The 12519-nt window shown below is 39.7% G+C and overlaps 1 long non-coding RNA gene across 1 annotated transcript; it reads left to right on the top strand.

The window, feature by feature from the left end:
- The first annotated feature begins 2819 nt into the window (after nucleotides 1–2819).
- On the top strand, nucleotides 2820–11675 carry LOC115096261. The gene is made up of 3 exons (XR_003858004.1): nucleotides 2820–2869; nucleotides 4922–5733; nucleotides 11453–11675. It is a non-coding gene; the product is annotated as an uncharacterized LOC115096261 (long non-coding RNA).
- Nucleotides 11676–12519: the final 844 nt, after the last annotated feature.

Below are 12519 nucleotides of genomic sequence, written 5' to 3'. Positions count from 1 at the left end.
CTGGCACAACCTCTTCATGATACAAAGTTAAATATTACAAATAGAGAAAAGGAGCAATCAACCCTCTCCACATTGATCAAAAAAGAGAGAGAAGTGAAGCCTTTCTAATATAATGAAAACATTTTTTTTTTTTACTGGATACTTCTAGAACAAAGTACATAATAGAATAGAGTGTTGGAAACAGGCTATCAGAAAGCAAGGGGGTCATTGGTGCTTCATCTAGCAATACATAATAGTCATGTCAATCATTTATCCAGAAAAATGGACAGTAAGAGGTCCAATTTCAGAAAGCTGGTAAGCGGACAAGTTATCCGGCTATAGTTAGCCGGATAACTTGTCATGGATATTCAGTAGGATAAATATCACACTGAATATACATGCTTAAAGTTATCTGGCTACATGTAGTTTGATAACTTAAAACCCTAACCGGGTATTATTTAAAATAAGCAATTAATAGGATCATTTATCAATGATCTTATTTCACATGTGTTAACATGCGAGATAATGTGTTAACACATGTGAAAAGTAAAGTGCACACAGCACAACTGCAAATTTTTGAGGGGGGTGGGATCAGAGGAGAAGTTTGGGCAAGTTTTAGTTAAATTAGGGGCCCTATTGCACAGTTTTAATGCTAGACATCACTATTAGAGATGTGATTCAGCTGAACCTTTTGGTTCGACTTCATTATCGGCCTGCTGAGGGAAATTTCATTTCCCGCAGTTCGGGCCGATTTTTTTCGGCTGTCCCGAACCGAAAAAAACAAAAATACCCCAACCCTTCAGATTTAATTAATTACCCCACCCTCCCGAAACCCCCAAAATGTACCAAAAGTCCCAGGTGGTCCAGCGGGGGTCCCGGGAGTGATCTCCCCCTCTCGGCCGTTGGCTGCCAGTAATCAAAATGGCACTGATGGCCCTTTGCCCTTACCATGTGACAGGCTATCGGTGCCATTGGCCGGCCTCTGTCACATGTTAGGAGCAATGGATGGCTGGCGCTATCTCAAAAAATGGCACGGGCCATCCATTGCTCCTCTGTGAGCAAGAGAGAGAGAGAGTGAGAGAGAGAGTGTGAGAGAGAGAGAGTGAGAACCGCTGGGAAGGCCTCACTGTGTGCACCTATTTATATCTCTATAGGAGGGCCCCCCTGATAGGTGAGGTATTAGTGGTGGTTTAGGGTTTAGGGGCCAGTTTTAAATATAGAATGAAATGTATGAACAGCACAGTGCACCTTGATGAAGATGTGACATCATTTGGAGTGAGGAAAGTCTCACAAAGATGAAATTTTATACTATGTTCTCTCACCCTAGCTTGTTGATACCCTGTTATAGGGTCCATCAAACTAGGGTGAGAGAACATAGTAGAAATTTTAACTTTTTGAGAGTCATTCATCAAATTGTGTTAGTGCCCAAATACACATTAAATGAGGACTAATATGTGTTGCACGCGATAAATAGCACAATGCAAGCTAGTATGCAAATTTTAAATTTAGTATGCATGTGGGTTGAGTTAATGCAAATTAAGGTGTCCTACCGCATTCTGCGATAGATTAACATACACTAATGTGGAATTTAACATCAGAAATAACTGCACCTTTTCTTTGCAGTACCAGAGAAAAACCTTTTTATTATGTGCCCGCGGCCGTTATCGCAGATCGAGGCTATTATCGCAGCAATTATTGCACGTGATAAAAAGAGGTATTCTATCAGACACACCTAACAGGCCCTCCTGGGCCAATAAAAACACCTGTTATTAACTGGCCTGTCTTCCTAAACCAATAATGTTTGTGGCAAGTTTGTGGATGCTTCAGGAGGTTTGCCCTAGGCAACAACAAGAGGAACAACAACAACCACAAGAATAGGCAAGGGAAGCTCTAACCCCTCCTAGAGAAGTCCCTGCACTGAAACCTGAGCCACTGGCTCTGCAGGGAGAGAGTTGTGGCCCACAGCAGCACCTGGCATGCAGGCAGGTACAGCAGAGGAGATACCGGGAGTGCATCTTTCCTCCATGAGCTTTATTGCTGGGCAAGCCAGAGGATTATGTGGTTAACAGGTATTGCCTCAGTTCTCAGGCTATCCTGGAATTATATGAAGAAATCCGAAGAGATCTGAATCCAGTCACAGAAAGGGCCCATGCTATGCCGGGCCTCACCAAAATGTTGGTCACCCTGCATTTCACGGCAAGCGGCTCCTTCCAAATGACAGTAGGGGTCATGGGGGAATATCCCAAACCACATTTTCCCGCTGTCTGGGCCAGGTCATAATAGCTGTATCTGACCGCATGAATCGCTATGTAGCATTTCCTCAGGATAGGCAGGATGGAATTGAAGTGAGGCTTTTATGCCATGACAAACTTTCCCCTTTTTGTCCCCCCTTTTCCCTTCTTCCTCCTTTTATCCTTTCCTTATTCTTCCCCCCCCTCCCTATCTACTCTCAATTCCATCTTTCTCTTTCCTCCCTTCTGTTTTCCTGTTTCCTTTTTCCCCTCCCCTCCAGTTCCCTCTCTGCCTTCTGCTCCTGTTTACCTCTCCCTTCCCTGATTTTGTTTCCTTTGTCAGCCCCTTCCCCCTCTCCTCCTCCTCTGTCCACGTTTTGCCTCACCCATCCTATGTCTGCCTGCTTCTGCCTTATTTCTCTTTGTTCCTTCCCTTTCCCCTGTCCTCGGATCTTTTTTGTTTCATTTTGCTTTCATCTGAACTATACAGCTGATTGCCCCTCCTCTTTTGGGCAGTCTTTCTGAACTTTTGGCAGCTCTTGTCATCTATCTTGTGACCTATGTTTTTGCACCCTTTGTGCAATGTTTAAAAGCCTCCCTTTTTGGCTGCTGACCTTTTGCAAGCTCTGTCAGCATTTACCTGCTCAATCTAAATCCTGGTAAGTTTTGAATATTTTTTACGATTCAATCTCTCAGCTTTGGTTGACTTTCACTTACTTTTCCTCGACTTTTTTGTTTGTTTGTTTTTTTGACCTTCTTCCTTTAGTTTTGCACTATGTCTCACTATAGTGAGAGCTCTTCCGGTAAGAAATGCTCTGATACATATTCCTTCCTATCTCGTTACCCAAAGTCTGTTTCTTTTTTATTATTTTCTTTTTTTTATGATTTCTGTATATACTTTAATTAATTCTCCTTATTCCTGACTCTACTTTCAGACTGCACTGATTACTATTTGTTTTTTTCCCATAGCTTTACCTCTGCCCTTGAACATGCTATTTACAATTCCTCTGGTATCTCCTGTCTTTTTTACATTTTGCCATGTTTGCTGTTTCTACCCCTCTCTATATTATGCCTGTGACTGGTGTCCTCACACCACTGTTAGCCTTTCCTACCTCATCTTTTTTGTTCTCATTCTTGTTCACTTTACATAAACATGATCAGCATTTTATTTGTTGGTCAGCTTAATAGGATATTCTAACCAGCATACCCCAAATTTTATCCCTTATGACGTTCTTTCTCTTTAGAATCAAATAATTACCTTTAAGCTTAGTTCAGAAATGCCTATGTTTTGAACTTAAATGTAAAACGCAACTTTTTTTTTTTTAACTTAAAAAAGTGATGAGGCGTAAACGATCGGATTTCCAACTTATTCAACATAGCTATGTTGAATAAGTTGGAAATCGCGATTGTTGATCTAAATAAAAATTTAAACCACTCACCCTCCTTAATCCCCCCCCCAAGACTTACCAAAACTCCCCAAGCTGGCCAAAAGTTCCATGAGACTCCGGAAGCGGACACGCGGGGAATCACGTGACGTCCGCGTCACTCCAACGTGACGTCCGCATCACTCCGACGTGACGCCGACGTCACGTGGTCCATCGCGGTTCCGCTCCCGGACCCCTCGTTGGACCCAAACGGCACTTTTGGGCCCAACGAGGGGTCCGGGAGCGAACCCGAGGGGAATCACGTGACGCCGCATCACTCCGACGTGGCGCCGACCTCATGTGCTCCTTGCAAAGGATTTCAGAAATGGCGTCCTGACCCCGCTGGACCACCAGGGAGTTTTGGTAAGTCTTGGTGGGGGGGGGGGGATTAAGGCGGGTGAGGGGTTTAAATTTTTATTTACACATATGGACATAGACTCAACTTATGGAATTCTCCATATGTCCATATTGACCGCAAATGACCCCCCCTTTCGACTTATGGACTTATGAACTTAAACTTTTGGTCTGCACATCCCTAGAATATATCTCTACCTTTTTTGGGGGTAAGTTTTTTCAGTTATTCTTTATATGATTTGATCTTTGCTGGACCTATTTCATTGCCATTTTGATGTCTTCACTATTCATTTCTACGATATACATCATTATTTATGATATTTCAGATCCAGTGCTTTTGACACACCTCTCATTTTTTAGATGAGTCTTTTATCATTGTGTGTAAGTCTGCTTACAAATAAACTTATAAGAGCATACAAGGTCTTATATAGTTTTTTTTTACATTTTATGGGTAACCTTATAAATGCCTTCAGAGTAATTCTCTTTAGAATAAAAAATAAAATTAAGAACATACTCATTAATATGTTTTATATCATGTATAAATATTCTCCATTACAGGTAACTAGGTACAACACATTGTATCCTGTTTACTTCTATTTTCATTATTATTATTAATATTTCTCATATATTTTTAGTTTTATTTGTATTCTCAGATGCACATGTCCTTGCTTATAAATATTTTTGTCTTTAACTCTTATTGCTTTGTTAGGCCTTCTCCCGATCCAGTCTTTTTGAGACATGGCCCATGTTGGGGGACCATGAACTCAGCATTACAAGTTTCTGGCTTGATGCTGACTATTGAATTCCTCTGCTTGCCTATATATAATAACATTTTGGGGAATTTGATGGACATTGTTAAACCTTTGATGTTGTTCCTTCTTTTATTGGTTAAAATAAGAGCTTGTAACACATACTACTGCAATCCGATTCCAGAAAGAAGCTTGTCTAGAGACTAAAGATAAACATTAAATAAGATTGAAGAAAGTGAAGAACCTATGGGACACCTTGGAGTACTGACCAAGAAGAAATTAAATCACCACATCTTACATGTTGCATTCTAACTGACAAAAAGGAAGAAAACTATCACAACATCACAACTCAAATGCCAATGTAAGAGACATGATTAATTAAAATGTTATGATTCAATGTGTCAAATACAGATGATACAGCCAAAAAGACCAGCAAATAAGTAATACCCTTATGAAACCCACTGAATGTTATGAAAGTTTGAGCTCAACAAGAGGTCTGTGCTATGTTTTTTATGAAACCAAACTGGAAAGTATCAAGCATATGTTAACCATCTAAGAATTGTTGTCCAAACTCCAAGTCCATCTCCAACTCTGACTTCAGACAATGTTTCAGCATCACCTGCATCAGAAAGTGAGTAATATAGTAAGATCATTTAATATCGCACTCATCATGGATTGGATCAGGTCACATCATAAACTAAAGTGGAAATAGGTAGACAGACATGGGGAGTCCAACTGATCTCTGAAGGTCCAACCTAATTTAAAACAATGCCAGAAGTTGATATCACCAGATTACAACATACTGACTGACAACTGCCTAACAACATATGGTGGACAGCTGATTGAAAAGTCATAGACTCTGGAAAATAAAAACAAATGCAAAGCTCACAAGAACACAGAAAGAGTCAAGATCAACAGGAGTCATGGTCCATAAATGATCACTGAGAGGGAACACTGAGAGGAAAGGATCACCTTGCTGGTGGCTGAAAGGAATCAGTAAGTTTTTGCTTGGGACATTATCTTTTTTAAAAGTATTGGGGCAAAGTTAACTATTTGGGAATATTATTTAGTGTGTTTGTGTGTTTGTGCCTTTAATAGTCAGAAAGGCAGTGAATAAACAAGTTAGACTGTTTGTATTTTTAAATAGTCAGTCAATAAGGTAGTGTGTTTATTTTTAAAAGTCTGCAGAACTGAGTGCTCTGCAGACTTTTAAAGAACTGAGTGTTTGTATTGAAAAAAAAAACCCCCACAAAAAAAACCAAACCAAAAAGTAGCCAGAAGTTAGAAATAAGCTAGGAGCAGTGTATACCTAAGTAAAAAAGTTGAATAGTTCAGCTCAGTTACTCACCTTGGAAAGGTGTTGAGGTAGTGTGATTGGGTTTGAATAGGGACCAACAATTGTTAATCAAGAGAGCAGTGAGTCACTCTGGCTGACTAACTGAAGTTAGACTGTTTGGAGAAGAGAGGTAATTGAAGTCTCCCATTATTACTGTACTACCAATTTGGTTAGCTTCCCTAATTTCTCTTAGCATTTCACTGTCTGTCTCACCATCTTGACCAGGTGGACGGTAGTATACCCCTATCACTATAGTCTTCCCCGACACACAAGGGATTTCTACCCATAAAGATACCCTAAGGTCCCAATACTCTATGCTATTATTTACATTGCTTTAGTACTGTTCCACATTAATTTTTAGAAAACATATTTCAAAAAATGAGAAAAAATCCATAAATGAAATATATTTAATAATAAAGGACTTGGACCTATGATTAAATATGACCCATAGCGGCAATACACAAAGCTAAATCTGCTTGTATGCCGTGGGTGTTATGATGGTCCTTCATACATAGTGATATACATGAAATATTGCACATTGAAGAAGAATTATGTTTTATGCTAATTGTAGCAGTTTCTAGAAATACCCCCCTCCCAGGCATGCTGGGGATTATCTGGTCAATCATGCAAAATCATTAATAAAAAAAAATGTGTTAGAATTCTAAACAATGAAAAACTAGTGTAGCAGTGATCTGAAAGGTGCTTAAACTACTCTGATTGATTCCTGATAGAGATGACGTAGAAACAACAGGCAATAGCAGAGCTGAAGTTGAGGTTTGGCTTTTGTCCTTGTTTGAATGTTGACATTTTGCAGACATCAAACTGTTCATAGCTTCTTTTGAGCATATGTATTATTTCAAGTACTATTTGAAAACCTATAAAAATAGGCTGTCTATTTTTCAGGGTAAATGTCATGACCAGACAGTAATAGCTAGCTAAAGTGCCAGTGATCCCTGGCTTTCTGATACCCTAAGTTCCCAATACTCTATGCTATTATTTACATTGCTTTAGTGGTGCCAAATAAAAAAAAAACCCTTTTTATTATATTAGAGAGACTGTACATCTTCCTGTGTTTTTGGTACACAATGCCTCCAGAGATCAGGCTACAAAGTGATCTCAAGACATTCAAGAAAAACATAAAAACATGGCTTTTTAAACAAGCATTTTACAAAGAGACAGGAGAATAGAGAGAAATATTTCAGGAAAAGACAGAAAGGCACCAACATACAGTCCTTAGGACTATACAGTAGATTAGTCTTTGAACTCCACACCACAGTAAAACATAACTATAATACTATGTGTAATAAAACTACCGGTGTAAGTACCTTGGTACAATTGGTCATGAACTACTTCGCTAAATGACTATGTCTAATGATATATTTAACCGAACCTTTGACGGCACCTGTTAGAATGTACTATAGTACACTTTCACCTACATTAATTATGTGCCTACATGTAAACCGTTGCGATGGTATTTAACTTAGCAACGGTATAGAAACGTTTTTAAATAAATAAAATAATAAAGTCAAACATATCATCTTTATGAATTTTTTTTTATGAAACATTATTAGTTACTTGATGATTTTAATAGATTGAAAATAATAAAACAATGACAATTTCACTGTTGAACAAATATTCTGACCCTTCTAACTTCTCAGGTCATGAATGTTCTTCTGCTGCTTTCAACAAACTTGGACTCTTCTAAGCAGCTCTCTGAGGCATTTGATAATGAAGATGATTTACTCTTTAAAAGCAGGGAAAGTTATAAAAAGAAATCTCTGCATGCTTCCAGCTATTAATTTCAATTGTCAGAAACATTATTATAGTAAGAAATGGAAGCTACAGTTTTTTGTGTGTTTGAGGTTAACAGAATTTTCATTTCAAACATCCAAAGCACATTGTTTCAAAATGTTTAAGGCTTATCACTGTTTTGTTTTGTATACTATATATAATGACTATTGTGACGAAGTTATAGAAAAGTTTTTCTTCTGACAATTCTTCCATGCAGTTCATTATTGAGTAAGCAATGCTGTACTGTGGACCTATGAAGAACTAGTCCATTGTCAGCTAAACTTTTCAGCAGGTTGTTTATAGTAATCTTTGGGTTCTGTTTTGCAGATGTGACAAGTTTTTGGGCAATTATATCAGAGATTTTTCTTGATCTTCCAGATCTTGCCTGAACTATATAACTTCCATTTCTTAACAATGCTCCTGACAGATAAATTGCTTCCTGGAAGCATTTAGATATTTTTGTATAGACTTCTTCTGCTTCATAAGAGTGAATTATATTAATTTCCAAATGCTCAGACAGCTGCTTAGCAGAGCTCTAGGTTGTTGAAAGTAGAAAGAAGAACAATCACAGTTCAAGAGTTTAAAAGGGTCAAAGTATTTGTTCAATTGTGGAATTGACTTCACCTGACTAACTGAAGGCCTATCAATCAACCCTTTGGGCCTTATTAACAATTTAAAAAAATTCTAATGAATCAGCTTGAAAGGTTTCAAAACTTTTTCACATGCCATATTCATTGTTTTATTATTTTCAATCTGCTAAAATCATCAAATAGTGTCTGCATTAAAAATTGCAGAAAGATATCATTTAACTTTGTATCACATAAAAAAGAGACGTGCATGTGCTGAGTAGTCTATGTGATTTGATGTCCTTGTGATCTATTACACATGGGGTAGATTTTAAAAGTAGCACATGGGCGTACATGTGCATGTGCTACCTGGTGCACACATATGTACGCCCAATTTTATAACATGCACAAGCAGGCGTGCGCATGTTATAAAATCCAGTGTCAGTACATGCACTTTGCACGCACCGAGCCCGTTCCAAGTCACGCTGCCTTCCCCCATTCCCTCCCAGGCCGCTCTGAAATCGGAGCGGCCTCGGAGAGAACTTTCCTACCCCCCACCCCACCTTCCCTTCCCTTCTCCTACCTCCCCTGCCCTTTCCCCCCTACCTTTGACGACTTCTTTTTTTTGTTTTAAAACTTACTTCAGCCCTGGGGCTGAAGTAAGTTGCGCGTGCCGGCTGACTTCCAGCGCGTGATCCCCGGCCCAGTGGCCATGTGGATGGCTGGATGCCTCTGGCCATGCCCCCGCCCCATCCCGGACTGTCCCACCCCCTCTTCACCCCCGGACTGCCCCTTTTGTAAAGCCCCAGGACTTACACGCGTCCCAGGGCCTTTTAAAAATAGGCCTAGCAGGTGTAACGTTTTGAAAATCTGGCCCATTGGAAAAAACAATGAATTTCTATGCACCATTATTATCAAACATTGTATCTGCATCAGATGTGAAAAGAATGAAGCTCAACTTATGATATATTTCTTGCTGAAACAACATGTGTTCAATAATTTAAAATTTTCAGTATTAGACAGACCTCCTTCTAATATCTGTAGAGTGGACTATATATGAGATTACTACAGTGAACAAAGATGGATATTGTAGACCCATTTGACCTTAATATGAAATTTGACTGGATAGTATTTTGTTTTAGAGTATAGGATTTTAAAGTTCATTTTAGATCACATTGGTTATGTTTAATTTATTTGTTGTTAGGAGCTGCTTTTGATTGTCTGCTGAATTACAAGCAAACAAAAGTATGCCGGATTTTAATAGATAATGCGTAGCCGCGTGTAACCTTTAAAATCCGGGGTCAGCACATGAAAGGCTGCGGAAAATCGGCAGCCTGTGCGCCGAGCCGTGCAGCCTGCCTCCGTTCCCTCCGAGGCGTCGGAGGGAAATTTCCTTCTGCTTCCCCCACCTTCCCCTCCCTTCCCCTACCTAACCCACCCCCTGGCACTAACTAATTCTCCCCACCTTTATTCCAAAAGTTACACCTGCCCAAAGCAGGCGTAACTTGCGAGCGCCGGACTGGCTGCTGGTGCGCCATGTTCCGGTCCGGGGGCTGGTCCGGAGGCCGCGGCCACGCCCCAGGCCAGAACCATGCCCGCGGTCCCGCCCCCAGAACACCCCCAATGATGCGCCAGCCGTGACATGCCCCCTGACACGCCCCCCAGGAAAGCCCCAGGACTTAGGTGTGTCCCAGGGCTTTGCACGCTCCGGCAGCCTATGCAACATAGGCTCGGCTTGCGCAGGGGGAGCTTGGGGAAGGTTTTCAGGGGGTTCACACGTATCTTACGCGCGTACCCTTTTGAAAATCTTCCCCAATCTGTTTGATGCCCCTGAGGAAGGCACTCATTTAGCTGAAACACCTGGAGTTACAGGCTCCACTATTTGGGATCTTATCTGTCTTTCCCAATAACCAGCAGAGTTCTTCTTTTGCTATGAATCAGAGTTGCTAGAGCATCAGAGACCAAGTAATACTTTGTTGAATTTGTTTTGAAAGATTAATAAGAACATAAGAACATGCCATACTAGGTCAGACCAAGGGTCCATCAAGCCCAGCATCATGTTTCCAACAGTGGCCAATCCAGGCCATAAGAACCTGGCAAGTACCCAAAAACTAAGTCTATTCCATGTTACCGTTGCTAGTAATAGCAGTGGCTATTTTCTAAGTCAACTCAATTAATAGCAGGTAATGGACTTCTCCTCCAAGAACTTATCCAATCCTTTTTTAAACACAGTTATACTAACTGCACTATCTACATCCTCTGGCAACAAATTCCAGAGTTTAATTGTGCGTTGAGGGAAAAAGAACTTTCTCTGATTAGTTTTAAATTTGCCACATGCTAACTTCAGGGAGTGCCCCCTAGTCTTTCTATTATCTGAAAGAGTAAATAACCGATTCACATCTACCCATTCTAGATCTCTCATGATTTTAAACACCTCTATCATATCCCCCCTCAGCCGTCTCTTCTCCAAGCTGAAAAGTCCTAACCTCTTTAGTCTTTCCTCATAGGGGAGCTGTTCCATTCACCTTATCATTTTGGTCTCCCTTCTCTGTACCTTCTCCATCGCAATTATATCTTTTTTGAGATGTGGCGACCAGAATTATACACAGTATTCAAGGTGCGGTCTAATCATGGAGCGATACAGGGGCATTATGACATTTTCCGTTTTATTCACCATACCCTTTCTAATAATTCCCAACATTCTGTTTGCTTTTTTGACTGCCCCAGCACACTGAACTGACAATTTCAATATGTTATCCACTGTGACGCCTAGATCTCTTTCTTGGGTGGTAGCACCTAATATGGAACCTAATATTGTGTAACTATAGCATGGGTTATTTTTCCCTATTTGCATCACTTTGCACTTATCCACATTAAATTTCATCTGCCATTTGGATGCCCAATTTTCCAGTCTGACATGGTGTTCCTGCAATTTATCACAATCTGCTTGTGATTTAACTACTCTGAACAATTTTGTATCATCTGCAAATTTGATTACCTCACTTGTCGTATTTCTTTCCAGATCATTTAAAAATATATTGAAAAGTAAGGGTCCCTTAAAGAAGGTTTCTCCCTTATCTGGTCTCGGCGTTTCCTGGTCTCATGCCGGGCAATCTCCAGCTGCAGTGGGAGAGGGAAATACCTTCACCACCACGTTTGATTCAACACCCGCTGCCTCTAAGCCACCCTGGGGGCTAAGTCCACGCTGGGAGCCAGCTACCAGACCAAGGCTTACCTCTGAGGGATCTCGGAAATCACCTCAGGAATTCTCGTCTTGGGGAAGGTATCACTGCAGGAGTATCACTGCAGGAGATCGGGGCTCGTCTTCTTGAGGTAAATTTTCTTTCTTTGGTTTAGAAACAGATTGACACAAGAACAACATAAGTACAACCATTCCCTGGCTTGGTTGTTTACTTTCAGTACTGCTATTATATTTTATTGGTAAATAATAATTTAAAAATGTATATTATGAATGATTTAAAAGTGTGATTATATGACTAAATATTTGTGCCTTGATATAGTCAAAATTGATGTATAGTAAAATTCATTGACTTGAATTATTATACTACCACTTTAATAAGGGTAATTGCTTTTTGATATTGTCTTCTTTTTTACATGAGTTCAATTGTTTGATGAGGATAGTTTTTTTGCTCTATTTTGGGAGTATTTATCTTTGTATCAGATAGAGGTTGTGTCAGCTTCTATGAATCATTGCAATATTTAATTTTACCAGGGATACTTAAATTTTATGTGAAGGCAGATAAAGATAATCAGTTCATCCTGTCTGCCTAAATAGTTTGGTCTACACTGTTAACGATATATACCAATTGTAGGCTAGTGTTCTTTATCCATGTAATCTGGTCAATTCTTATAAGCACAGTTGGTAAATAAATTTAATCAACTTTCAAGACTTTGGAATCTTGACTCCAAAATATGCCAGGGGCACCCTCAGCATTAAAAACAAGAATACCAGGAGAAAAATACAAGAAGTAAAAGTATGAAACAAAGTAAATAAATTATGATACTAGAAATAGAGATATGAAAAATTTAAAAAACAGTTTACAAACTAGCTTTTCAAATACATGTAAA

This window comes from Rhinatrema bivittatum, chromosome 7 (assembly GCF_901001135.1).
Source record: "Rhinatrema bivittatum chromosome 7, aRhiBiv1.1, whole genome shotgun sequence".
In the NCBI taxonomy this organism is placed as follows: Eukaryota; Metazoa; Chordata; class Amphibia; order Gymnophiona; family Rhinatrematidae; genus Rhinatrema; species Rhinatrema bivittatum.
Note: the sequence above shows the minus strand (reverse complement) of the source record. Positions and strands in the feature narration are given on the sequence as shown.